At 46.3% G+C, this 23195-nt stretch overlaps 1 protein-coding gene across 2 annotated transcripts in view; it reads left to right on the forward strand.

The window, feature by feature from the left end:
* Window positions 1–20313: 20313 nt before the first annotated feature.
* The window catches only part of MOB3C (MOB kinase activator 3C), a 30149-nt gene continuing 27267 nt past the window's right edge, over window positions 20314–23195 (forward strand). Inside the window, exon 1 of one of the 2 annotated variants that reach the window (XM_061412093.1) lies at window positions 20314–20546. The gene's annotated coding sequence lies outside the window, so the exon portion shown is untranslated. Of the gene's footprint in view, window positions 20551–23195 lie in introns of both variants that reach the window. The other variant, XR_009735465.1, reaches the window with a different exon arrangement.

The following is a 23195-nucleotide window of genomic DNA, read 5'->3' on the forward strand; positions in this document are numbered from 1 at the left end:
AATGAAGGGGACAAATAAGGCCTCTGTTCTCATGGAGCTTAGAATATTGTGGAGAAGACAAATGAATAAAGCAATAAGATTATTTCAAATACTGGTAGTGCTGAGAAATTTTTAAAATGTGATAAAACATAAGAGTGGAGGCAATGATGTAATGGTCAGGAATACCATCTCTGCAGAGGTGACAGCTGCTGCTTGGCCTGTGGAAAGTACCAGGTAGAGATCACCAACTGCTGAGGCCTGGAAGTGGGGCCAAGCTGCTGCTGCTGCTGCTGCTGCTGCTAAGTCGCTTCAGTCATGTCTGACTCTCTGCGACCCTGTAGACAGCAGCCCACCAGGCTCCCCTGTCCTTGGGATTCTCCAGGCAAGAACACTGGAGTGGGTTGCCATTTCCTTCTCCAATGCATGAAAGTGAAAAGTGAAAGTGAAGTGGCTCAGTCATATCCGACTCTAGCAACCCCATGGACTGCAGCCCACCAGGCTCCTCCATGGGAGGATTTTCCAGGCAAAAGTACTGGAGTGGGGTGCCATTGCCTTCTCCAGGGGCCAAGCTAAGCATGCTTAAAGGCTCAGTTCAACCACTGAGGAGCTCAGAGTTCAGCAAGGCAAGATGCTGACGTGAATACTAATTGCAAGACCAGTGCTGTCTTCCAAGAGGGGCAGGGAGGGTTACCGTCAGATCCTGTGGGGAATGCAGATCTTGCCCTGAAGCACCTATGACTTAATAAGGAATGAAAGACTATTAAGAGTCTCGAAGAATGTGTGTTCCATGCAAGAGACAGGAGGTGCTATGAGTTCACAGTTGGTCTCAAAATATATACATGTTAACAATACCACTAACATCTATTATTGGTGGTTTACCAACCATGTGCCAGGCACGATGCTGAGCCCTTTACGTAGATTGTATCAGTCCTTCCTACAACCCAGTGAGGTCACAGGAACCTGCTGATTGGTGGGATGTGCCACTGCTCCCCTTGTGCTCGCTGCCTTCCCTCACCTCCAGCTCAGAAAACAGGGCAGCCTCCCAGTCACCCTTAACCCTAACTTCAGTAACCAACTCAAACCTTTAGAAGCCATGGGTGTCTTGAACCAGCCTTTGCTCTGAGAAACAGATGTGCCAATTTTCCTACCAACACCTTAAGAACAAAATGCACTTGTTACGTATTTCTGATTCATCCAAACTTTATTTCTAAAGACATCATATTCTACTTAAAAGAGGACTTTTTGTGCTGTTTCATCCTGTATGGAGCATTTTGGTCTTGGCAGTTCTCTTAATGTGGCAGGTTGATGGCATCATTTTTATCCCTATTCTGATAAAGGAGACTTGGTGCACGAAAAGGAAAGAGATGACTTGAAGGTCGCTGCATCAGGAACCAAGCCAGGAATAGAAGGCCATGCTCAGACTTAATGATATCATTTGTAATGTCCATTGAGCGGTCTCATCCCTCACATTCACAAGGCTACTTCTGAGCTCTCTGGGCCTCAGGTACTGGAAGAGCCACAAGAAAAATCACTTCATATCACTTATGAATCCTCCTAAGCTGTCCAGAGCTTTCAGAACAAAGTCCCTTTGGATCAGCTCACAAGAGCTTTCAGAACTAGTCTCCGGTGACTTCTCCAGGCTCATCTCTTGGTAGGCCCCACCCACTCCCTTAGCCCCCATCAGTCTGGATGACTGGCAGTTTCCTGAATATACTGTTCTTCTTCCCTCTACTCTGATCTTTGCATAGGATTTGCAAGCTTTGAATGCCTGTTCCCCCTTCATCAAGTTAATTCTGATTCGTCTCTCAAAGGTCCGCTGAAGCATCTCTCCCAGAGCCTTCCCTGGCCTCACCCGCTCCAGCTGTCCCTGCCCACTTGTGTGCTCCTTTATGCTTCCCCAGCATTTTGTGCTCTGCCTTTTCAAGGCTCTCTTTCCCATAGACTGGACACTCCTCGGAGACACACATCATGTCTTACTGGACATCGTGTTCCCAGTGTCCAGCAAGAAGCTCAGCACAGACGGAGAAGGTACCAATGACTCGTATAAATTCCTCTTGGATGACTGCTCACCTCAGACTACCTGTGTCTACAAGCATCCCTTGCATAGTGAGACCCAGCCCTGGCAAACACTGTGACTGGGTCTCAGCCTGAGGCAGTGGCCACTTTGTTTGCCCTTCCTACAGAGGCTGCAATGTGAAAACAAAGCCAGGGGCCATCAGAGGAGGCAGCTGGTCCAAGGTTTGTAAGCAGAAGGAACTGAGACAGTGAACAAACTTGGGGAACAGCACGATTATTTTTACCAGCTGGACACATTTCAAGTTCCCATCTTGGCTTACCAAGCCTCAGCACTAAAAAGATCTCAGACACTGTCCAGTCACTAGTTTTCAACTGTGCTTCAAGAAATCCTTACAGGGGGACTTCCCCGGTGGTCCAGTGGTTGAGAATCCACCTTGCGACACAGGGGATGTGGGTTTGATCCCTGTTCAGGGAGCTAAGATCTCACATGCTGCAGAGCAACTAAACCCACATGCCACGACTACTGAGCCCATGCTCTGCAAACGACATCCCCTGTGATACAATGAAGATCTCTTGAGCAGCAACGAACATCTGATGCAGCCAAAAAAAATTTTTTAATATTTTTTAAATATTTTTTTTAAAAAAGAAATCCCAACATGGACTTCCCTGGTGGTCCAGGCTAAGACTGCACTCCCAGTGCAGGGGGCCTGGGTTCAATCCCTGGTCAGGGAACTAGATCCTACATGCAGCAACTAAATATCCCGCTTGCCTCAATGAAGATTGGAGATCCCATGTGCTGCTACTAAGACCCAGACAGCCAAATAAATATTTAAAAAAGAAACAAAGAAATCCCAACAGTTCCTAGGGGTGGGAGCCTGGTCCTTATCCCTAAGTCAACCAGAGAGAAGCACACTTTATTTACTGGGCTTTCCCTAAGCTGTCATTTGAAGAAACAGTTTCCAAGAAATACTGGGAAAAAAAAAAAAAAAGAAGCTGGTCTAGTTTAACCTCCTACCCACCACAGCAGCCCTACCTACACCATCTCCAAGTCATTGGGCAACTGTTTGCAAACTTCCAGGGACTGGAAACTCTCTACCTGCCAGCTGACCTGGCCCCTGCAGGGACAGCTCTGAGTGATTGCAAGTTTGTCCCCACCCTACGCTGAAATCTCACCACTTCTCTCCACCCTCACTGGACTTTGCTCTGCCCACCATAGCTACAGCCTCCTAGAGAAGTCTCTTGGCTTTTCTATCCCCATAGCATCTCCTGCTGATGTGTGAAGATAGCGCTCACGTTACTTTGGAGGCTTTTCGGCAGAGGAAACAAACTCTGTCTTTCCTTATATGAACCAAAACCCCAGCCTCTGCTTCTGGACAAACTTACCAGTGTCTGCCTCACGGTTGGGGACTGGAGTTAAGCCAAAGATAGTCTTGTTGGATGACCAGAGTGGATTTCAGATGGAAGTCCTTTGGTAGTTGGCCTGGCTCACTTGGCAGTGACCTCTCCACATCACCTCTCACTTAGGTCACCTTGCTGACTCACCCACCTTGTCTTCCCTCATCCTCATCCTCACTGCCACTTTCAGCTGTCTTCCCATGATCTGTCAAACATGGCTTTTCCTACCGAGAACTCTTTGCATTTACTCCTATTTCATTTCATCTGGCTGGTTTCAGCCCAGCATTCCATCACATCTTGACTTGAATTTTGCCTGATGCCCAGAGCCCATGTCCCTCTCTACAGATATGATACTCGCTTTTCCTTGGTGCTCTTCTACATCTGCCCTGGCAGTAATCAGAGGTAAGTGATGTCCCCTCAAGCATTTCACTTACGTCCCCCCTCCACCCCACCCACACACACATACAAATTCTTGCCTTGGTTGAAATATCACTACTGAGTCACACTTAACTTTTGGTTCACTGTGATTCCCCAGATCACTTTTGTTGTTATTGTTCTAACATCCATGATTTGGGATGAATCTCCACCTTGCATTCTTATTTCTTCAGTCTACATGTATTCTCCCCTTTTGGCCTTGCCTCTGGTCAGGAGGGAAGTAGCTGACAGATCTTGCATTTTGACACTGATTTTGCAGGGAAGAAAGGAAGCATGGAGGAGTTTTCCTGAGCCCTGCAGGGGTCAGGTCAGCTGGCAGGTGGAGAGTTCCCAGTCTCTGGAAATTTTCAAACAGTTGCCCAATGACTTGGGAATGCTGTAGGCAGGGCTGCTGTGGTGGGTAGGAGGTTAAACTAGACCAAGTTCTTTTTATTTTTTTCAGTATTTCTTGGAAAGGTCCACAATTCCCAACAGACTCTGAGACATTTGCTTCCGCTATCTGTTTCTTCCATTTGATCTTTTTCAACAGTGCTATAAGGATAACATTACTCCCATCTTACAAATGACGACACTGGGGAGATAGCATTGTAGATGTTAAGAGTAAGGACTAAATTAGACTCTCAGCTCTGCCTTTGGACAAGTTAATCTCTCTGAGCCTTTGTATTCTCATCTGTAAATTAAAAAATAATGATCGTATCTCAAAAGGATTAAATGATATAGAGAGAGTACATAGCACTATAGTTCACACACAAAATAAGTGCAGAGTAGTGGCTGTTAGATTAAGTTACTTGACCTTTTCAAGGCTCATGTCTCCTATATAGAAGAGGTGGGAAACTCTGCTTCTGGAACATAGATCTTCTACTTCTGGAACACAAGTTGTTGGTTTTTTTTTTTAACCAGAGGTTAATTGCTTTACAATATTGTGTTAGTTATAAGTTTCTATTGTGCTATTTTTCCTGCACTATGTTTCCATTTTTAGACATTCTCTTCCAAGATTTTAAAGACACTTGAGCAATATTAAGCATACCAGAAAGCATGACATTGGGAACTGGGGAATCTCAAGGCTGGATTCAGAAATTGGCAGGTAGGAGCAAAGATGGGAAGGCTGGGCTAACCCCAAACAGAGCATACAGGTTGGAGAGATCACTGTTTCCCTCTCCTTAACCACCAGGTGGCTAGACGCAGTGCCCGCAAGTGGGCAAAGGAAGGGAGGTGTGAAGGCAGGACCCAGAGCCTGGGAGCTGACCTCTGGGTCAGGAGCCAGGTGGCACTTGAAGTTCCAGGCCAAGGTGCAGGGCCTACCTAATTATTTGGGGATGACTTATCAGACCAAGTTACTTCTGATTGCAGACTGCTACTGATTTAATTCCTTGACAACTCACTACACATAACAGTTTACAGTGTAAAGAGACCAAAGCCTGTAATTTAACCCTCTGGCTGGACATCAGAAACTCCAAAAGAACTCGTCAAAGATGTTGATTCTTAGGGCCCATCACTGAAATATGGATTATTTTGGTCTGGACGAGGTCTGGGAAACTTTATTTAAAAAAAAAAAAATCTCCAGGTAATTCTGAGGCTCAGCCTAGTTTGGGAACCCCTATGATAAATTAGTGACTTTATATCTGAGGAAAAAGGCCCCAAACCAGGCAAGATGACTGCCCCTACATCATACATTGTTTTGGTGGCAACGTTCCTTCCATCCCTTTGTTGTAATTTTTCTGTGCACTTTCGTGCCAGGCAACACAACTGGAAAACATCTGAAAAATACGTATTTGATTATTGTCTGCTTCTAGGGAAGATTTCTGGGAAAACGCTAGCTGTTCCTAGCATGTCTCAGTTGAGCACCTCGAGGGACAGCTGAGGAAACCAGAGGCCCCCGAGACTCTTTAAGTCCAGATGGCTTCCTCATTTGATTGTTGACAGCTGAGAATTCTGCAGGCCCATGGCCCCTGGAGCCCAGTGCTGGATGATCTGTTGCACTGGGTTACTGTGCCTGGCCCCTGCAACTGCACGGAGAATTGTGTGTTGCTTGTGTAGACTGAAGCTCTCCATCCATCGTGTGTGCGTTTGCTCTTGCCTGTGATGAGGGAGCAGACGGAGATGATGTATAGACAGCTGGGCAGGCAGCAAGGATGGAGAATGGTCTGGAACTCAGGCACAAAGCTCAGCTGGGGGACTCTCACCCCATTGAAGCTGGGATTGATTGGCTGGAACTTTCTCACCCTTCTCAGTTTGTCTCAGAGACAGCAGCCTGCATTGTGTCCTCTGGGAAAAGGAATTGCTGTCAAGGTCGGGAAAGCTCTGGCTATCTCAGAGATGTTCTGCCATATACCTTATTCCCAGAGGCAGGTGATTCTCCACTCTAGAAACCAAGTGAGGACTTCCCTAATGGTCCAGTGGTTAAGAATTCGCCAGCCAATGCTGGGGACATGAGTTTGATCCCTGGTCCGGGAAGATCCCACATACCTCAGGGCAAGTAAGCCTGTGCATCACAACTATTGAAACCCACATGCTTAGAGCCTATGCTTCACAACAAGAGAAGTCACCACAGTGAGAAGCCCACACATCACAAATAGTAGTAGCAAAAAGAAAAAAAAGTAGCCCCCACTCTCTGCAACTAGAGAAAGCCCTCACACAGGAAGACCCAGAAAAAAAAAAAACAAGTGACTCTCCAGTAGCCTTGTTTCCTGAACCCCTTCGGTCTGTACTTGGTCCCCTTCCTATCTCCTTCTGCTTTTCTACATTTGGCTCACACTAAATGATATCTTTTCTTGGGTACCAGACACAGGTCTTATCCCCATATGTGTGGGATATGACCTGTCTAAGCAGATTTTGCAGGGGTATCAAAAAAGTAAGCAAAAAATCTAAGGTGGTGTCAAGGTTACTGAGGATGGTTGAGGATCTTAATGATGTTAATTGCATTAATACGGATCCAGGTATAAATGTCTATGTTCATCTACTTTCCCAGGAGAACATCTTCAGAAAAGTGTCTAGCCCCTTTCAAATAAGTTCTCCTAACTTACTGGATAGGTCATGTGAGTACACCTGCTAAGGCCTCAGGCAGTGTGGGGCAGGGAGCTGGTGCACGAATGGAGTTGGGAGGCCTGGGTTTGAGTCCTGACTCTGCCACTTTCAGGCTGTGCCCCTTGGCCAAGTCATTTCACACTTTGCTATCAATACTCACCTCCCAGAGTTGTTGCAGGACTCAAAAATGTCTGGCATGGTGAAAGCACTGTGTCAGTTAGAAAAGTCCTTATAAATGTCAGTTGTTGCTACAGGGTTCCATGGGAGAAGGTAAAATAAGGACCCACTATCCAGGGTTTGTGATCCAAGCAGAAGGCAGAATCTCACAGCTTAAACAAGCAAAGTTGAAATGAAAAGTGTTAGTCATTCAGTCATATCCGACTCTTTGTGACCTCCGTGGACTGTAGCCCACTAGGCTCCTCTGTCCGTGGAATTCTCCTGGCAAGAATACTGTAGTGGGTTGCCATTCCCTTCTCCAGGGGATCTTCCTGACCCAAGGATCTCCCACACTGCAAGCAGATTCTTTACCATCTGAACTACCAAGTGTATCTGCAAATCACGAAGAACTTTCTGTGCCAAGGGCTCCCCCCTGAGGAAGGTTGGTTCCAGGCAGCTGCGTAAGACTGGCAGACTTTCTGGAAGTAGAGAGCACACACCCTTGGTTCCCTTAGCCTTGGGCAATTCTGCACTCTTAGAGCTGCTTCTGAAAAAGGCCCAAATGTAGCCATGACCAGCTGGAAAACAACTTTGGAAAGTCACGAGCGGTACTTGGCATGGAATCCAGACTCCATAGGGTGCGGTGTGGATCTCCACCAAGAAGTAGTTGCTGCTCACTGCCTGAATTTCAGCTTCCTGGAAGTGGGAGGACACAATTTTACCACTTCCAGGAAATGAAACCAGGATGTTTCACCAAGGGGTTCTCCCAGACAGAGCCCCAGGGCAGAGTTTGGGGTGTCACCCTAACACGTCCATTACTTTCTTCCCCATTTAGGGGAATTGTGTCTTTCTATTTCATGCCCCTCCCTCCCTCTGGAGGGAAGGACAAAACCGCTACAAAAAGACAAATCTTCCTCCTTCCCAGAGTTGATGAGAGGAAATGAGAAAAAGCATCTCCAGAACAGGTATAGAGAAGGTTCATGAATGTTCACATCCTCAGCCGGTCCCTTTTGCTCCCTGCATCTCAGTTTTCTCATGCACTCTGTGGAGATTAGACTGATAGCCAAGGCCCCTCCCCCTTTAAGAGCCATCCTCTCTGTGACCTGCTGCTTGCTGAGCATCTTCGGCAGCCTCAGTCTTATGAGCTATGAAGTAGGACCCCTGGGCCTTGTGGAAGTTCCTCAGGAGACTGAGGCTTCGGCATCACACACAAATCTAGAGCAAGATCTGCACCTGACCCCACTTCAGTGCCTGCCATCTAATGCACCCCCAGTAAATATTTATGGAAAGAATGAATAAATGAAACAGATGTACTATCTCCACCCCTTCATGCTGTCTCTATAAGATGTTAAAACTATACTAATTTACCACTGTTATTACTAGAAGTCATTGCCTCAGCTCTCTTGAAGTTCCCCCATTTTTACCCCACCCCACAAGTAGTATGAGAAACAGGAAGAGGTTGTCTTAGCCCATCAGGCTAATAGAATAGAATACCATAGACTGAGTGGTTTATTTGAAAGTGAAAGTTGCTCAGACATGTCTGACTTATTGCCACCCCATGGACTATACAGTCCATGGAATTCTCTAAGCCAGAATATTGGAATGGGTAGCTGTTCCCTTCTTCAGAGGATCTTCCCAACCCAAGGATTGAACCTAGGTCTCCCACATTGCAGGCAGACTGCTGGGTGGCTTATAAGCAACAGAAATTTATTTTTCATAGTTCTGGAGGGAAGTCCAAAAGAAAGGCATCCACAGATTCAGCGTCTGGTGAGGACCTGCTTCCCGGTTCATAAACAGTTGTCATCTCACTATGTCCTCACACGGTGGAAGGGACAAGGGAATTCTCTGGAGTCTCTTATATGGGCGCTAATCCCATTCATGAGGGCTCCAACCTTATGGCCTCATCACTTCGCAAAGGCCTCATCTCCAAATATCATCGCATTGTGGGTTAGGTCTGTCAACACATGAATTTGAGGGGACACAAGCATTCAGTCCATAGCAGAGGTTCTCAAACCTTCAGTTCAGTTCAGTCGCTCAGTCATGTCCAACTCTTTGTGACCCCATGAGCTGCAGCACACCAGGCCTCCTTGTCCAACACCAACTCAGAGCCCACTCAAACTCATGTGTATTGATTCGGTGATGTCATCCAACCATCTCATCCTCTGTTGTCCCCATCTCCTCCTGCCCTCAGTCTTTCCCAGCATCAGGGTCTTTTCCAATGAGTCAGCTCTTCGTATCAGGTGGCCAAAGGATTGGAGTTTCAGCTTCAAAATCAGTCCCTCCAATGAACACCCAGGACTGATCTCCTTTAGGATGGACTGGTTGGATCTCCTTGCAGTCCAAGGGACTCTCAAGAGTCTTCTCCAACACCACAGTTCAAAAGCATCAATTCTTCAGCACTCAGCTTTCTTTATAGTCCAACTCTCACATCCACACATGACTACTGGAAAAACCATAGTTTTGACTAGATGGACCTTTGTTGGCAAAGTAATGTCTCTGCTTTTTAATATGCTATCTAGGTTGGTCATAACTTTCCTTCCAAGGAGTAAGCATCTTTTAATTTCATGGCTGCAGTCACCATCTGCAGTGATTTTGGAGCCCCCAGAAATAAAGTCTGACACTGTTTCCACTGTTTCCCCATCTATTTCCCATGAAGTGATGGGACCAGAGGCCATGATCTTAGTTTTCTGAATGTTGAGGTTTAAGCCAACTTTTTCACTCTCCTCTTTCACTTTCATCAAGAGGTTTTTTAGTTCCTCTTCACTGTCTGCCATAAGGCTGGTGTCATCTGTATATCTGAGGTTGTTCATATTTCTCCCAGCCATCTTGATTCCAGCTTGTGCTTCCTCCAGCCCAGTGTTTCTCATGATGTGCTCTGCATAAGTTAAATAAGCAGGGTGACAATATACGCATTGACATACTTCTTTTCCTATTTGGAACCAGTCTGTTGTTCCATGTTCAGTTCTAACTGTTGCTTCCTGACCTGCATACAGGTTTTTCAAGAGGCAGGCAGACTCAAACCTTAGTCTTCAATATAAATATCAATAGGGAGCTTGCTAAACCTCAGATTCATGGGCCCATCCCAGAGACACTTAAACAAAATCTCTAGGAGAAGGACCCAGATATTTACTTTTAGTGTGGTTCATCTTTTTTTTAATTTAATGGATTATATTGCTCTCTGTGGTTTATGCACAAAGACACATGCATGCTCATGTGAAGAGAAACCACCCTGTATTTTACCCAGGACATGGAACAGAAAGTGTCAGACCTACCCAGGAACATGTTCTTTTGCCTTTTTTCATTCTAAGGATTTTATAAATTTATCTCTTAGATTTATATGAGGTTTTATGAGCATCCCAGTCAGACTGCAGGATGTCTGAAGAAACAGAAAAGCTGTGATTTTCTTAAGAATAAACAGGCGGAAACTCACCAACCTGACAGGGCCAGCAAACTTAACCAGCAGTAGCTAATGAGATGATGTCATTCAAACAGTGATGAAACAAATACATTTCAACTCTCATTTCCTTAATCTGATGATGTTTTGCCTCGAAGTGATGATAGAAATGATTGTCCGATCTCTTACAATGTTAGTTTCCTCATCATCTCTGGTTTTGTAGACTCGGAATGTATTGCATTCCTTTGCAATTTAGCTTTGAAAGTCTTGAGGTTGGGCTGGTCAGACACACTCTTTCTTCAGTCTCTCTAACTTCTGGTGCTCAACTCAACAAACTTGAGTTGACTGCAGAATTTTACCATTGTGTTTTATATTTTCATATGTTTTCATGAAAAGGACACTAATTAGTGTCCTTTTCAGCTTGAAGATCTCCTTTTAGAATGTCTCGTAAGGCTGGTTTAGTGGCGATGAGCACCCTTGGCTTTTGTTTGTTCACTTCATTTCAGAGAAACAACTTTTCTGAGTAAAGATTCTTGGTTGGAAGTTTTTCTTCTATCATCCCACTCTCTCCTGGCCTGCTGAGTTTCTGTCAAGAAATCTACTGTGGTTCATTTTTAAACATTTTATTGTTGAAATGTCAAACACTGAGCCAGCCAATAGTATCATGAACCCAAGTTCCTGTGACCCAACATTAAAAAATTTCAACACATGGCATCTGGTTTTGTTTATATCCCCACCCATTTTCCCTCTAAATCCTGGACATCATACTGTTTCATCCATACTGCTTATGTTTATATTCCTAAAATGTAAGTACTTTTTAAAATTCCTAAAATAACAATAATTCCTTAATATTATCAAAAGTGCAATCATATTCAAATTTCCCCAATTGTCTCATAACATTTTTTAACACTATAGGAATATTTATTGAAATCAGATTAAATTTATTCATTCAGTTCAGTTCAGTTCAGTCACTCAGTCATGTCTGACTTTTTGCAACCCCATGAATCGCAGCACATCAGACCTCCCTGTCCAACACCAGCTCCTGGAGTTCACCCAAACTCATGTACATTGAGTCAGTGATGTCATCCAGCCATCTCATCCTCGTCCCCTTCTCCTCCTGCCCCCAATCCCTCCCAGCATCAAGGTCTTTTCCGAAGAGTCAACTCTTCACATGAGGTGACCAAAGTATTGGAGTTTCAGCCTCAGCATCAGTCCTTCCAATGAACACCCAGAACTGGTTTCCTTTAGGATGGACTGGTTGGATCTCCTTGCAGTCCAAGGGACTTGCAAGAGTCTTCTCCAGCACCACAGTTCAAAAGCATCAATTCTTCGGCACTCAGCTTTCTTCACAGTCCAACTCTCATATCCATACATGACCACGGGAAAAACCATAGTTTTGACTAGACGGACCTTTGTTGGCAAAGTAATGTCTCTGCTTTTGAATATGCTATCTAGGTTGGTCATAACTTTCCTTCCAAGGAGTAAGTGTCTTTTAATTTCATGGCTGCAATCACCATCTGCAGTGATTAACATAGGGGAAATCAGCATCTTTAATAAAGACAAATATTTCTATCTGAAAATGCATATCTTTCCATTTACTCATCTTATTTTGTATCCATCATGCATGTGTGCTCAGTCACTCAATCTCGTCTGACTCTTTGTGACCCCATAGACTGTAGCCCACCATGTTGCTCTGTCCATGGGATTTTTCATGCAAGAACAGTGGAGCTGGTTGCCATTTCCTCCTCCAGGGCATCTTCTCAATTCAAACCCGTGTTTCCTGAGTCTCCTGCTTTGGCAGGCAGATTCTTAACTGCTGAACATCAGTGTTGTCTTAAAGTTTTTTCATATAGGTTTGCATCTCTTGTTAGAATTATTACTAGTTATTTTATCATTTTTGTTGACATTGTAAGTGGGACTTTTCTTTTTCCATTATTCTAGCTAGCTATCTTTTTAATATAAAAAAGCTATTAATTTATGTATGTTTTTGTACTCTTCTGCCTTACTGACTTCTCCTACTGTTTATAGCAAAAATTTTAGTTGACTTCTTGGGTTTTCTAGAGAGACAACCATATTGTCTGCAAATAATAGATGTTTCCCTTCTTCCTTATCAACTTTTAAACTTCTAATGCCTTTCTCTTACCTAATTGCATTGGCTATTACCTCCAATATAATGTTAAATAACAGTGATGACATGGGCATCCTTGTCTTGTTTGTGACTTTAGTAGAAATAATGCCTGAATTCCCACTTCACAATTAGCAGTGTTGAAAAAAATAAATATTAGTTCCCTAACTATTCCATTTGGATCTGAAAAAGATATATTTTTTCACATTAGGAAAAGTGAACTTGACTTCTATCTTATAGAGTTACTTTTAAAAATCAAGAGTGTTGATTTTATCAAATGTTTTTCTAACATCTATGGAGATGATAATTTGATTTTCACCCTAGATCCATTAATGATAAATTTTATTATACATTTCCTACTTTTTGGTGGTTTTTAAAAAATTTAAGTACAGTTAATTTACCATGTTGTGCCAGTTTCAGGCATATAGCAAAGTGATTCAGATATATATATTTTTTTTTTCTGGCTTCTTTTGCATTATAGGTTATTAAAAGATATTGAATACAGTTCCCTGTGCTATACAGTAGGTCCTTGATGTTTATCTATTTTATGTATAATAGTTTGTATCTGTTAATCCTATAACTTTTCTATTTATAGTTGGCTTGTTCAAATCAGGCTCCAAATAAGATCCATACCTTGTAACTGGATATGTCTTTTAAGTCTGTTTTATTTAACCTTTTATTTTTTAATAATTTTAGACACACATAGAAGTTGCACAACTGAATCAAAATTCCTGTGTACCTTTGCCCAGCTTCCTTTAATGATAACATGTTACATAACCATAGTAGAATGATCAAAACCAGGAAATTAGCATTAGAACAATACTATTAAGTGACTTAGCAGCAGCTGCATTAAAACTATAGACTTTATTTGGATTTTATCAGTTTTCATATGCACTGATTTTTCATTTGTTTCCTTTTGTGTATATAGGTCTGTGAAATTTTATTACATGCATAGGTTTGTGGAACCATTGTCTGGATACAGAACTGTCACCCAGAGAAAGTTCTTCATGCTACATCTTTTTTTTAATTTACTTTATTAAAGTATAGTGATTTACAATGCAGTGTTGTGTTAATTTCTACTGCACAGCAAAGTGATTCAGTCATATATATATATATATATATATATATATATATATATATATATACACACATACACACACACACACTTTCTTTTTCATATTGTTTTTCATATGGTCTATATGCTATGTCTTTATAATCACATGCTTCTCCCCAACTCTAATTCCTGGCAACCGCTGATCTGATCTCCACCACTATAATTTTGTTATTTCGAGAATACATATAAATTAAATAATATAGTATGTTACCTTTAAAGAGTGAAGTTTTTTTTAGAATGCTTTTAGGGGGAGTGGGCAGTGCTGTGCAGCTTTGGGGATTTTAGTTCCCGGACCAGGGATTGAACCCAGGTGGCAGTGAAAGTGCCAAGTCCTAACCATTGTACCACAAGAGAATTCCCTAAGATTGAATCTTTCACTCAGCATAATGCCCTTGAAAACATCCAAGTTGTCACAAGAATCAGTAGTTGATTTATTTTTACTGCTGAGTAGTACTCCATAGTGTCACTTTTAACTAAGAGGTTCCCCACTCGTCTCTTGTTCTCTTACCACTTATTTATTGAGAATCTGTCTTACAGAATTTTCCTCCTTCTGGATTTTGCTGATTTCATCCCCCTCCCAGTGTCATTTCACTTGTTCTTCTATTCCCAGTCCTTCCTATAACTGACAGTTAGATTCCTAGTCAGAATCAGATGGGTTTTTTGTAAGGAACCCCCATCCCCACTGGCAACTCTGAGGTAGGTGTTATTGAACACACTTGGAGAAAGGATGCTGCAGAGGAAGGAAGAAAGTGCCATGGAGACTGGGGCAGGCAGAGGAGGCTTTCCTGTAGAAGAAGGGCCTTGAACTGGTATCGTATTTCAGGAAGGCAGCCTTGGAGGCTCAATGTGAGGCTCCACTGTGGCAGAGGATCGGATCAGGTTAGACAGAACTTCCTGTGCTGGCTTCATGGTGGGCTCTATGGAAGACTGAGCCTGGAATACTGGTGAACCTCCCCCCAACCCCCAACTGTCACCTCCACTCCTGAAACACTCCTGAGCTGAGAACTAACCCAAGTGACTGGAGGGTGTGAGTCGGAGGATGGGGCAATGCCTAGTAGGGCCATGTTGGGAGTCAGGTTCAGGGGGCCAGGGAGGGAGCTGTAAAATTGTCCTAAGGCCCTTATGCACCCTAGGCTTCTGCCACAGCCTCTAGAGGTCTCCTTCCCAAGATGAAAGACCTGAAATCCAGAGAGGCGAGGGCAATACCTCCAACTCAAGAGGTGGGTGGAAAGCTGGGAAGGAGGAGGACCTTTGAGCACAGAAGAAGGTTCTCAAGACTCAAGAAGGCCCTCCTGCTCTTCTAAGGGACTGGAGCCCTCTGAAGCCCGTGTCACATGGTGGGGGTGGTGGGTGTGCTATGCCACTTTTGCTTACACACGTCCCTCCAGAGAAGTCAGTGCAGCCATCTAGGCAGCATGGTTGGACCGCTCTGATGTGCCAAGTGTCTCTCTATTGTCATGGCCGCTGCCCCGCCTTCCAGGATCACAGAAACGAGTGCAATCCCTCTTCTGCACAAAGGCCTGCAGGGTACTTGAAGACAGCACTCCCAGAAAGACTGGCTAAAGTGTGCTGCTGTTTATAAGGACTAGCACGTCTGATCCTCACAGCTCTTCTGTGGGAGGTATATTTTTATTACTGTTGTTGTAAGTCACTAAGTCATGTCCAACTCTTTTGCAACCCCATGGACTTGTACCTCACCAGGCTCCTCTGTCCATGGGATTTCCCAGGCAAGAATTCTGGACTGGTTTCCCATTTCCTTCTCCAACCCAGGGACTGAACCCACATCTCCTGCACTGCAGGCAGATTCTTTACCACGGAGCCACCAGGGAAGCAGAAATAGGCTCAGAGAGGTCACACAGAATTTTGATGTACATGCTTCTCAACCTTGTCTTCCCTGTCACATTCCCTTGAACCCTGTCTTTCTCAAACTAAAGGAAGTCCAACCATAATTCCTCTTACTGCCATGAGAGGTGGGCTTCCCAAGGGGCACTGGTGGTAAAGAACCTGCCTTCCAGTGCAGGTAGACATAAGAGACGTGGGTTCGATCCCTGGGTTGGGAAGATCCCCTGGAGGAGGGCATGGTAATCCACTCCATTATTTTTAGCTGGAGAATCCCATGGATAGAGGAGCCTGGAAGACCATAGGTCCATAGGTTCACAAAGAGTCGGACACAACTGTAGCGACTTAGCATGCACACACACTGTAAGAATGTCCTTTGCTTTTCCCTCAATGTGTCAGGAGGAAAGACCCAGGATGGGAGATTCTGCCTTCTGGGCAGAGAGGGACTTAAACTGAAATAGAAACATTTTCTTGGGCTAGTGAGGAGAAGGAAATGGCAACCCACTCCAGTACTCTTGCCTGGAAAATCCCATGGACAGAGGAGACTGGTAGGCTACAGTCCATGGGGTAGCAAAGAGTCGGGCAGGACTGAGCGACTTTACTTTCACTTTTATGTGTTGGAGAAGGAAATGGCAACCCACCCCAGTGTTCTTGCCTGGAGAATCCCAGGGACGGGGGAGCCTGGTGGGCTGCCGTCTATGGGGTCGTACAGAGTTGGACATGACTGAAGCGACTTAGCAGCAGCAGCAGCAGTGAGGAGAAGGTGAGCTCCATCAGGCTATATGCCGGGGTCCAGCCCCGGTGGATCCAGGGAATTCGAAGCGGGGACGGTGTCGGCGAGGATCAGGAAACAACTGCTTAATTAAACTTTAATTAAGGATATAAAGAGTAATAGAATGATAGCTCAGTAGGAAAATTCAGAGAAGAAAAGAGGCTGAAATAAGGATAGCTCAGTGAGGAAATTCAGTGGAGAAAAGAGGCTGAATAATTCAGCCAGAAGGTGAGAGAAAGAATGACATGGGGAGACCAAGTTTCGGTGAACAAGGCCCGCACTTTATTTTCCAAAGTAGTTTTTATACCTTAAGTTATGCATAGAGGATAATGGGGGAAGGGGTAGAGTCATGCAGCAAGCCAGGCTTTCTTCCTGCAAACTTATCATATGCAAAAGTTTAGGTGATTTGCATCATCTTCTGGCCCAGAGGCCTGTTAACATTTTAAGACCCTTTCTTCAGAAAACTTATTTTTCTCTAAAGGTGACTAGTCAGGCGCCACCCTCCAAAAGCATTAAAGTTGCATTCCTAAAGGGCAAAGGTGTGGTGGGCTACAAAAAGAAAAAGAATTAACTCAAGGGTCCCAGGTTACAAACGTTAAAGCTACTACTTACACCTATTATATTAATCAATACACTGCCAGGGACACAGCAGGTAAGGGATATGGAGACTTAGCAGCAAACATTGGCCCAACAAGTGAAAAACCCTTCACCAATACAATTTCTAATCAATCTTTTAACTCCTCAAAGGAATCTGTATTTAGGCAGTTTAGAACATCTCATGCCTCTCACAGTTGGGAGGCTCTGAGCAATCACATGTGGCTGGAAAAACCTATTCAGGCAGGCTAGAGGACTTCCAAAGGAGTTTGTAGGTTGAAACACTGTCACACCCAGGAATTATTAACTGGAGCTGTAAGTTAACTCTTTTTTCAGAGAGAGGTAGTGGGGGACAGCCCCCCGTAAAGTCAGAGGTGTAGGTGAGAGCACAAAGCAGAAAGTAGGCAGACTCTGGTTTAGGGGTAGATGCTCGAGAATTTCCAGGGGGACTCCTGAGGCTCGATCCCGCCTTTGCGTATGCCGAGCCTCCTTCCTCATGACCTTTGACATGGGCGGAGCTCCTGTTCCCGGCAGCTATAGAAACAGCCAGATGCCTGGTGGGGTGAACTGGGGATACTATTGCTCATTATTGGAGGAGTGTGGTGTTGGAGGGGGTGACCATTTCCTGGCATAGGACAGGCTGGGGATTCCCATGAAGAGGTCACTCCATATCAATCGAGTCAGTGGGTACAGGCCTACAGAGGCAGGAACGGGAAGCTGGTCTTGATAAGGCTTGGTCTTGATAAGGAAAGGTATGGCTGGAAGATAGGGGAGAGCTGACGCCCAGAAAGAGGCAGAGGCTTTCCCAGAGAGACACAGCAGGGCAGGAGTCTAGGTCTGGATACCACTCCACTGCCACTTGACTCTCTCGTTGAGAAGCCTGGGCTGTGCAGTGGAAGAGGATATTTCCTCAACTAGGTCCTTGCCGACTCCTGCCAAGCTTCAGAGATGGCCTTACGTGAGGACTTGTCATACTCAGGACACAGTGTCAGGAAACCGTGCCTGTCCTGTGTCAATATGCAGTGCTGTGGTGTTTTAGCATGCCATCAAAGAGGGCTGGAGCACCCCAAGGACACACAGCTAATACACGGTAAAGCCATGACTTTGTTCTCCAAGGTCTGAGTTTTCTCAGCCCCAACAGGGTCTCCTAGAAGAACAGAGTGTCTTGAGCCCAGACTGAGAGCAACAGGAAGGGTGTACAGGTGTTTGCAGGATCTGGGCTGTCTCTGGCTTCTCCCAATCCTTCCACGTGCCTCCCATCCCACATGCCAGCCTGTTGGTTTGTATTGAGGCAGACACCCAGGGGCTCTGTGGATAAGCTAGGAGCCTCTGAAGTTTCTTCAAAATGGATCATCTAAATTTCCCACAATTTAAGATTCTGTGCTTTTCGCTCTTTACCAGCAAACTCCTGCCTATCTCATAAAACCCAGCTCAGAGGTACAGCAAATGACCATGTATAAAGCCACAGAGGGAGTCACATCACATTCCAAAGAATCTTACAGACCATGATCTCTGACCACGGTGAAATATAATTAGAAGTCAACAAGAAAAATACAAACCTCCCATAGGTTAAGAAGCTAAAAAACACACTTCTAAATCATCCATGGGTTAAAGAGGAAATGACAATGAAATTATGAAATATTTAGAACTGAATGATAAAGGAAAGCACAAGCAGTTTCTATTTCCTTTGTAGAGTCAAAGTCCCTGGGCCCACATGCCAAGAATCTTCTGCATTCCCCACCCTCCTCCTCCCAGCTCTGGGTTCCAGGAGGCTGACCTCTATGGGCTACATCAACTGGTTCCCTTGTTCTTGGCTTCTGGTAGGATTTGGCCAATGGGGAAACCTTCCCAGAAATCAGATGGAGGGAAGTGAGGCCCCTTTTCACTCCCAGTCCTTCGAGGTATGATTTGCTGTAGGCAGGATATGCAGGTGGAGCTCAGGCCACAAATCTGGTCAGTAGTACCATCCTCAGGGCTCCCACTTTTACCTCTCCCTCCCAGCACCCCTCCAGCCTTGGACAGACAGCAAATGGCTGCTAGTCCTTTTGTGATACGCAATCCTTGTGGTTTTCCTACACCCTGACTATGGCTCTAAATATTGCCTTCTTTAAACTCTCCTCAGAGCACCCACTTCTTTGGGTATTCCATGTGTTTCCTGCTGGTAACGCCACGCTTACCAAGTGCTCACTGTCAGTCCATAACCAAGTTCTCACATCTGGATGGCTGAGCTCTGACCTTGTATTATCTCTGTGTGTTGGTCTCCCACCCCACCCCGACTGACCCATCAGCACCTAAGGTCACCACTGGGTCAGCTCCATCACCTGATCTCCCCATTCTCAGTGCACAAAGTCACATTCAGTAAAGGGTATTAATCATGATATCAAACAAATGAAGGACTAGGTTTGAATTCCTTCTGCATACACTAGAACATGCAAATGTTTGCTTATAGAGGATCTGGGGCAGAGTTAAGACTCAGATGTTGGGGAAAAAAGAAAGAGAGTGGCAGCTTTAGACTGGGGCAAAAATAGGTATCAAACCAAAAAAATGAATCTTTAGTTTAAGAATCCAGTGTGTTCTCATGCCATCCAGCAAGCAGACGTTCCAGACACAAGAGGAACCCAGTGGGGTATCTGTGCCATGTAAATGCCTCCTGGCCCTCTTCCCACTTGCTCACCTCCAGCACCCCTCCAGAGTAGTTTCTGCAGCCCATCTGTCTGCCTTGGCCCTCCTACTGTAGGAGGCCCCCACCCTTCCCTCCCTCCCAGGGCAGAGCCTGCCAACTGGTCCCTGGGCCTGGGACCCACAGAGTGCATTCTGTGCTTCTGCAGGGTATGTGTTTGCCCTCAAGGGGAAAGAACCCAGGTAGAAAAGTAGGGAGTGCAAAACAGCTCTTGAAGGGTTTGGATCTGATTAGAAGAAAGGAAGGAAAAAAGATGTTCCAAAGTGGGAACAGCTGGAACAAAAATGTGGATGGTTGGGGGGAAAGGGTGGGAATGGGATGACTTGGCCCAGGAGTGAGGAGAATCTGCCCAACCTGAGTCAAAACCCCAGCCCTGGTGGGTGAGGTGAAAGTCTGATTTGAGCACTCTCGGGAGCCAGTCCTTTGAGTGCTGAAGTAATGGTTCAGAATTGAATGAAGGCGTTCGTTCATTCAATCAGCAAATGGGTATTAAGTGCCTGCTGTGTGCCAGGCACTCTGCCAGGAGCTGAGGGTATGGGAGTGGATGGCAGATCTGATCTCTGAGCTCAGCGACAAGGGAAACACAGAAGATTACAGGAGGGCAAGGAAACCACCATTATCCAGCTCCAGACAGAGCTAGATAAAATGGGTTTGTCCCCATTTTACAGTCAAGGAAACTGAGGCTTCCTCCTTGACCCTCTTAAGAGAACCAGCTCTTAGTCCTTTGGCCCTGGGAAGCTGGGGAAGCGATACGGACTTTCCGGAAAGGCGAAGGTATTGGGAGGGGGGTCCTGTCTCCCCGCCCCTTCCCCGCCCCTTGGCCGCGGGGTGGCGGGGCCGGGAGGGCCTGGGCGGAGCTGGCGTCGGCTTGGGGGCGGAGGGCGACAGCGGGTTCGGCAGGGCAGGCAGGAGGACGAGCGAGAAGACCGGCACGGCCGGGAACCGGCAGGAGGAGAGGACCACGCGCTGGGGATGTGACTCCGCGACCAGAGAGGACTCGCGCTAACCCACCCGGCAGACCCCGTGAGTGAGTTCCCCCGCCCCGCCGCGCACACAGCCCAGCCTCTCTTCCACTTTAATTTCTTCGGCTGTCTCGGCCTGGCACCGTCCCCAGGCGACCTGCGCCCGGAGCAGGGTGCCCACAACCCTGGTTCCGGGGTCCGGAACTCAGAGCTGGAAAGTCAGGGTGGGGTGGGGGCGCGTCGGTTGAAGAGGGCGTGTTTTCGCAGGCGGAAATTTCAGGCCTGCTCCTCTGGGTCCTACGACCCATCTGTCCTGGCGGCTGGGCTGGGGAGATGGGGGCGTCAGGTGTTCTGGGAGACGTCGAGGAGTGGTCGTGGGTGGCCGAGCGCCACGGGGAGGAGCTGGGAGTCCTCGCCTCGACTTTTCTCTTGGATTTCTGCTCTCAGCGCTCCCGCCCACCCCTACCCCGCTAATACACATCGCTCTACTCTAGGCTGGATTCTGGTTTCCGACTGGGGCCAAGATCCTGGGTCAGGACTGGAGGAGTGGCAGGTGTGGCCCTGGCAGGGGGCTGAGTGTCAGAAGCAGACAGGGCTCCTCTGTGACTTTTATTTGGGAAACCCAGATGCCCACCCAGGGAGCGAGCCATCACTGGCCACTTTAGGAATGAAAGGACATCCAGAGTTAGGAAACGGGGGCCAAGAGGGGGAATAGCCATGGTTCCAGGGAGGGGACAGAGATTCTGTGAGATAAGAGACTCACTAAAGGGATGAGAGTGGCAAGTGAAAACAGACAAGTGGCCTGGATACAAGGGCATCTGTCCATGTTCCCTCCCTCACAAGCTTTCATTTCCCCAGGGAAAGACCCAGGCATTGACATTCTGCAGCAAGAAGGTGGGACCCTAGCTCACTGGTTAAGACACCCAAGTTGCTGTGGAGTGTGGGGGAGGCACAGTGTGTTGGGGGAACAGGAATTAAGTTGGTCTAGTGGATGGGAAGATGCTTCCCCTTTTCCTTCACTCCCCTCCTTTCTCCTTATCTCCACCAGACCAGTGGCAAGCAGCTAGGGCAGGAAAATGGCCCTTGACCAGTTGTCATGCCCCACCTTATCCCAGTGTCCCATTGTGCCACTGGAGATCCCCTGCTTGTGACTTGCTGTGTGAACCCAGGCTCCTAAAGTCCTCTTATGGGGCCTCAGTTTCCTCATCCATTCAAGAAGTGAGTTGGGCCAGTTGATTTCTCAGGGCTATTTCAACTCGATGATTCTTGCTTTTGAGCTTTCCACAAAGCCTGAGCATCCAGTATGTACCAGGCCTGACCTAGGCTGGGAGGTGAAGCTGGTGGAGGACAAAATGACCAAAGAGTAGTCTCCACCCAAGGACAAAGAGATCTGGGTGCAGTAGAGGAGGCTATGGGAGGAGGTAGTGTTCAACTTGAGGGCAGGATTCAAGCCCAGGGACCAGTGTAAGAAAACATACAGAAGCAGGAGTTGAGGGGCTGTTCATGGATCAGGAAGAAGCCCAGAGTGGTGGCTCTAGGGAAGTGGGGCAAGAAAGCTAGGATGAGATGTTGAATGCCAGGGTAGGTTTGTTGGTAGCTGTCAGTGAGGGGGGCTGTGCAAAGGTGGAGAGCCCAGGGACCCAACTAATTGTAGTGTGATTTTGGAAGCTCCTGCCCTAAGAATAAGGTGAGTTTCTTTCTTTCTTTCTTTTTTTTTTCTTTTTAAAAAACATGTTCTTGGCCATGCCACGTAATGTGTAAAATCTTAGTTCCCTGACCAGGGATCGAACCCACCCCCTTTGCATTGAAAGCACAGAGTCCTAACCACTGGATGGCCAGGGAAGTTCCCCAAGCAGAATTTAGATGCAGGGTCATGTGAAGTATGGAAATCTCCTCTAGGGTCAGGAAGCTTGGATCCCACACTGAGCACTTCTTTGGGTGAGAAGTTGAGGGGTAGCAGATGGATGACTTGCCACATCTTAGAGGATTTTTTCAAGACGACAAGATCCTGTGGGGAGACCTGCCCCTACTCTCCAAACTCCTCTCATTTTACTTGACTTCTCCCCTCCTGGCCTGTGTGTTATGTGCACAGAGAGGAATCCTTGTTTCAAACTTCTCCACTAGCTTGACTTGCTGTCTGACGTGACAACCCACTTGTGCCTTTGGTTACACCCAGTTGTCACCTTGTTCCCACCCTCCTTTCCCCAAACCTGACCCTGTGTTACTCGAGATATGAGAAAGGAGAGTACTCCAGTGTCAGCTCTGAGGTCAAGGCCAGGCTTTGTGGCTGTTTTCAAGCCTTAGTCTAGGGTTAGAGTTCAGGACTCAAATTGACCAGGGTCAAGGCCAGGTCAGAGTTCAGCCTGGAGCCAAAGCTGAGTGCTTAGCCTGCTCTCAGCCTTAGTGCTTGGTCTGGGGTCAGGATCATGGTTCATGTGGCTAAATTCCAGTGGGTACCTGGGGCCCTGCATTTCCCAAGAGTAAAAGCACTCACAGGGAAAATGAGGTGATTACCCTGGAAGTCCCAGGAACTTGGCCTATGAGTGACCTGGGAAACTGCATGGGCCAAATCCCTCCCTGCTGCAGGGGTCACCCAGCAATGATGGACGACACTAGAACCCAGGCCTCCTGCCTTAAAGCCTAGAGCTCTTATCATCGTCCTCAAAGGCTGTTGTGAGTCTGAGATCCTTCAATTCTAAGAAGCAAAGCA

Source organism: Bos javanicus, chromosome 3, assembly GCF_032452875.1.
Source record: "Bos javanicus breed banteng chromosome 3, ARS-OSU_banteng_1.0, whole genome shotgun sequence".
NCBI lineage: Eukaryota > Metazoa > Chordata > Mammalia > Artiodactyla > Bovidae > Bos > Bos javanicus.